This window comes from Danio rerio, chromosome 8, assembly GCF_052040795.2.
Source record: "Danio rerio strain M-AB ecotype USA chromosome 8, GRCz13ab, whole genome shotgun sequence".
NCBI lineage: Eukaryota > Metazoa > Chordata > Actinopteri > Cypriniformes > Danionidae > Danio > Danio rerio.
The window spans coordinates 6,420,001-6,425,995 of NC_141028.1; the positions used below are offsets into that span (position 1 = coordinate 6,420,001).

Genomic DNA, 5,995 nt, shown 5'->3' on the forward strand with positions numbered 1-5,995 from the left:
TATATTGTTTTGGTCACCGTCTTCTAGGTTAAAAGAGGGAACCATATTGAAAGATGTAAGAAACACAGTGGCTGCTAGCCAGTTTTAAGGAAAACATGACACAGCCGGTTTAGCTAACAGGGTGTTACAACTAAGCCACACACTGTTAGACATCAATTATACGAACAAAATAATTGTTGAATTTTGAGTGTAATGTTAAGAACTTTAAATATTTTTTTTTTAAATAGAAATTTTTTTTAATAGAAAAAAAAATTATTAATGCAAATTAATGCATTGTATAATAATGGATAGATGGATAATAATGCAAGATTGAATTGTGCTTATCAAATCTTAGCTGGTCAGGCTGGAAAATGACCAGCTTGATGAGCCTGGTTTAAACTGGACATAGTTTTGGCTGGGCTCACAGCCTGGCTCGGCTGGTCAAGCTGGTTTTAGCTGGTCATCTCCCAGTCTGACCAGCTAAGACCAGGCTGAAAATGGCTGGAAACCAGCTTGGAAGTGGCCCAAACCCCTCTAAAACCAGCCTGATTGACCAGCTAAAACCAGCCAACTAGCCTAGGCTGGTTCAGGCTGTTTTTTTAGTAGGGTTGTGTCTACATAAAGCCTGAAAAAGTCAAATTAGATGCAGTTTGTATAGTTTGACTTACAGTAATAGCTGAAAGAGCTAATCAGAGGACACTGTGGGTCACGAAATATCAGATTAAAGAGTGCGAGAAGCGGCATAGTACAAAACAATTGTGCGCTCTTTTACACCACTATAGGGTATTTGCCAAGCTAGTTTTTCCCATACTGGTAAACATCCGGTGACCTGTTATTGTGAGTTTTTTCCCCATTTTATACAATTCCTTTTACAGTTTTGATGTTGTAATGTCATAAAAATACAATCAGTTAAAGAGACTTTGGCATTCATTTAGTTGCTCAAGCATACCCTGCTGAAAAATCCAGCTTAAACCAGCCTAGGCTGGTTGGCTGGTTTTAGCTGTTTGACCAGCTAAAACCAGCTTGACCAGCCTAGCCAAGCTGGTAATCCAGCCAAAACCAGCTATATCCAGCTTAAACCAGACTGGGCAAGCGGGTTTTAGCTGGATTTGGCTGGTCATTTTCCAGCCTGACCAGCTAAGACCAGGCTGGAAATGGCCAAAACCCCTCTAAAACCAGCCTGGTCTACCAGCTAAAACCAGCCAATTTAGGCTGGTTTAAGCTGGATTTTTCAGCAGGGTAAAACAAGACGAAAAGCCGTTTGCTCGCGCGCGCCCGTCAGAATCGGCAGTCAGGCGCAGAAGCTCCATTGAATATACTGGGGTAAAAAAATGCTCCTTATAAAAAGACAAGGCTGGGAAAATTAAAATGTTATTTAATGCAGTGCTTCTTGTACAATCTGACACCCACTTTATATTGGATTTCACTCAGCCAGTGGGGATCGCTGATTTTTAAAGAAAACAGACCTTAAATGCGCCGGATTTCACCGGAAACGATTAACCCAGGTTACTGGCAAATTAAAAATCCTCTTAGCATGCTTCGGCAAATACCCTACTGGTGCAAACACTAGCCTAACAGTAACTATTATGGTGTAAATACGTGTTAAATGTTTACTTCAGATTTGCAGAAGGAATCTAGTTCATGCAGTAGGCCTAATACAGGACTCAATTTGACAACGTGAGAGAGAAAAAAGCGAACTGGGCAAAGATAAACAGTTAGTCATGCTTTGATAATAATAACCCATGATACATAAACACATCCACCCATTCATTAGTACACAGTGAACCAGAGCCAGAAACACGACTTCTTAAAGGGACAGTAACGCTCGTTTACTACTCACCCTCCTGGCCTTCAACACCTGGATGAAGTCGTATCTAATGTGGATCACAAATAGAGATGTTTGGAAGAACGTTGCATTAAAAAAAAGGCACAATTGCAAAATAAAACTACTGTGTAAAACATATTTGGCCAGATTGAGATTAGATTTCTGATCTGGTGCTGTTTACAATACTGAATCATGCGTAAATTTCAGCTTGTTTGTAAACAGAGCTATATAATAATCACATAGTAGAGTCATGATGAACTACTTTTAAGGTGCTGTCATATTAAATAATTCTAATAAAAGCTTTTATTTTATAAGTAACACTATACTGTAAGTTATATTAACATGAAAATACAGTGAGAACTATTATATATAGCATTTATTATTGTTAGTTAAACATTTATAGTTGGAAAAAAACTATAACTGTATAATTTAATTGACTGAATTTGACATTTAAAAAAAGTCACATTTATACTGACTGAAATTATAAAGGTTTTAATAGAAAGTTTTAAAAGTACTGCTTATTTAAAGAATAACTGATGACTGGCCATTGTATTATTAGGAATTAAGGCACATCTGAGGGGTAAAGCTTAGATGGGAGACAGCTGCACATACATTAATATAGCATAATATTTGTGATGCTATACAACACAGGTGCAGGTGTCAAATCCAGTTCCTGGAGGGCCGCAGCTCTGCAGTTTAGCTTTAACCCTAATTAAACACACCTGATCAAACTAACTAAGTCCTTCAGGCTTGTTTGAAGCCTACAGGTATGTGTGTTTAATTAGGGTTGGAACTAAACTGTGCAGAGCTGCGGCCCTCCAGGAACTGGATTTGACACCTGCACCTGTGTTGTATAGCAGGGGTTCCCAAACTTTTCAGTCCGCAACCCCCAAAATAACAATGCCAGTGACTCGCGACCCCCAATATCCTCTGAGGTGGTTATAAATACAGAAACCTTGCATGCAATGACGCAGACACACCAATTAAATTTGTGTCAGTGCTTTAAATTTGCCAGAAAGTATAACCTGATGTTATAAAATCAAAATGCATCTGACGCTATTGCTGCCTTTAATATAATTTAATTACCCCAGGGGTCGCAATCCAATAGAACTAGTAACTATAAGCTACTATAGTAACTATATAGTATATAGTAACTATAAACTACTATTTTTATTTTCAGTATAGTTATGGATAAAATATGTTAATTCTTATGGTTTAATAAAAATAAATAGATTTTTGGAAATCACCAGGCGACCCCCCTTCATTGCCCCGCGACCCCTCGGGGGGTCCCGACCCCCACTTTGAGAACCACTGTTGTATAGCATCACAAATATTATGGTATATTAATGTATGTGCAGCTGTCTCCCATCTAAGCTTTACCCCTCAGATGTGCCTTAATTCTTAATAATACAATGGCCAGTTACATTACTGTGAAGGGCAGGATTTAATAAAATATAATTTGATGGGTAATTTAATAAATAATATGAATAATACTGTACTGTACTGTTTTACAATACAATTAAGGAGCAGTTTAATAAATACTATAAATAATTCTTATTAACATCTGGATGCAGCTCATCCCTTCTTGCAACAACCTGTCTGAGGTGGTTATGTGGCCACAATGGAAAGCAATGCATTTATAACTAACCAAATTAAGGACACAATTGATATGAAGTGTAAAGTGTTAGCCATAATCTAATTTGCACATTAAAAAATAAACAAGATAAATGGATGGGAGCACTTGACCTATCTAGATCAGGGGTGCCCAGACTCTCTTATGAAGGGCCAAAAATCAAACTTGACTGAGGCTACTGGGCCTGAGGGATATACAGTACAGTTGCCATAAGTAGGGCCAGATGGAATCTGCAGATGTTTTTTGCTATTTTTGATGGGATTTTTGGGAAAATCTGTGGATTTCTGCGGAATTATTTTGGAGTATCATAACTAAAACCTTAATATGTGAAATAAAAAATAACATCTTATTAACTTTTATTTAAAGTTTAAATGCAAATACAATTAGATTCACTTTATTTGGTAAACAAAGCAAGTCTCTCATATAATGTATGCGGTCGATCTACCGGTCTGTTGTGGTGAAGGAGGAGCTGAGGTGAAAGGCAAAGCTCTGGATTTACCGGTCAATCTACGTTCCTACTCTCACCTATGGTCATGAGCTTTGGGTTATGACCGAAAGGGCAAGATTTCGGATATAAGTGGCCGAAATGAGTTTCCTTCGAAGGGTGGCAGGGCGCACCCTAGGGTGAGGAGCTCTGACACCCGGGAGGAGCTCGGAGAAGAGCCGCTGCTCCTCCACATTGAGAGTAATCAGCTGAGGTGGCTCGGGCATCTGTTTCGGATGCCTCCTGAACGCCTACCTAGGGAGGTGTTCCAGGCATGTCCCGCCGGGAGGAGGCCTCAGGGAAGACCCAGGACACTCTGGAGAGACCATGTCTCTCAGCTGGCCTGGGAACGCCTCAGGATCCCCCCGGAGGAGCTGGAGGAAGTTTCTGGGGATAGGGAAGTCTGGGGTTCTCTCCTAAGACTATATATATATATATATATATATATATATATATATATATATATATATATATATATATATATATATATATATATATATATATATATATATAATTTATAACAAAATTCAGGGTTCTTACACCTTTTCCAACTTCAAATTCCAGCACTTTCAAGCACTTTTAAGGTGCATTTGTATGTTTTTCCAGCACCTAATAACCACGGTTAATTATGTTTATATATGTTGTATATACTTTTTCACATTTTAATTGTGCTATTTAAAAAAAAAAACAAACAGAATATGACATTTCATCTTAAATTGTTGAGTACTTTAGAGCAAAGATTTATTGGGATACTTCACCCAAAAGTGATTAAAAATATTTTTTTCCAAGTTCAGTTATTGGATGAAGTATGTTTTTAAGCTTGGTCTCTTTCTACCTAAAGTTGATATATCAAGAAATTAGCTTACAGTCAGATTTCGTTTGGGTGTACCAAACTTTCATGACATTTCATGTGCATTGCTATTTATTTATTTATTTATTTAATCTTTAACAGTCATTGGATTGGCGTTTCAGGTGCAAAGATGCATTCTGGGTGAATGTCTCCCAAATACGTATAACCTAATAGTGCCAAAACAATCTGAATTTAAATTGTTAATTTGAATTCTTAACAACTTAAAACTGTATTTTTACATACCCAACATCTGCAGTCTTTGAATGCAGAACCAAAAAAAATCTGAAGTTTAAAAATACGTCTATAAAAATCTGACTTAAAAAATTAAGTTGTCTTAAATTTCAGATGTTCAATAATCAAGTTAAGAAATACAAATTCAAAACGTTTCTAGTAGGACATAATCAGTATTATTCACTTACATTTGTTAATAATTCAATTTAACACAATTCAAATTCAGAGTGCTTTGGCTTATTATTAGCTCCATAAATACGCACATGCAGTGATTATTTCGCAATGAAAACTGGTCGCACGACAAAATTGCGCATTTGCAACCAAAACAGTCACAATTTCGAGCCCTGCAAATTTAAATTCAAGCAGGTTCAAGCACTTTGTCCAAAATCCAAGCACTTTTCTAACCTTGAAAACACTATATTAAAAATCAAGCATTTTCCAGGATTTCCAGCACCCGTAAGAACCCTGAGCATTACACTAGTTATCCCTTGATTTTCCCAGCGATGTCTTATGCACACAGTCCTCTATCCATCGAGTGACAGTATTTACATTTTACAAAATTAGATTCATTTACTTACAACATTTAATTTCAGTTTGCTTTTTTGTAGCTTAGCAATAGAACAAATCAAACAAATTTTTTTTACGTCAAATTAGACATGACATTTGCATTCACCCCAACCTTCTACTAAATCAAAGGTTACAACGAGCCTAGTTTGGCCCGCTGGCCCCGCTTAGGGCATCTCTGATGTAGATTGTGGTGTGATTTTGACCTCTGCTGGTGAAAAAACAAATGCAATTTATTTTTTATATGACAAATTAGGTTTTTCCAGTGAGCTCCTAATTTTAATTTATTAATTTATTTTGCATTTGTAAAGCAAATAGTGCAGATGCCACATTGTTTTTGCACCATTTCAATCATCAAAGAAACCACAAACATTTTTGTCCCTAATCTAAAATGACTGGATAATAAAGACAAGCAGCCACCCTAATCAA

At 36.9% G+C, this 5,995-nt stretch overlaps 1 protein-coding gene across 1 annotated transcript in view; it reads left to right on the forward strand.

Annotated features, from left to right (window-relative positions):
* Positions 1-5,995, forward strand: part of ufd1l (ubiquitin recognition factor in ER associated degradation 1) — a 253,880-nt gene that overhangs the window by 206,215 nt on the left and 41,670 nt on the right. The gene's annotated exons all lie outside the window — the stretch shown is intronic.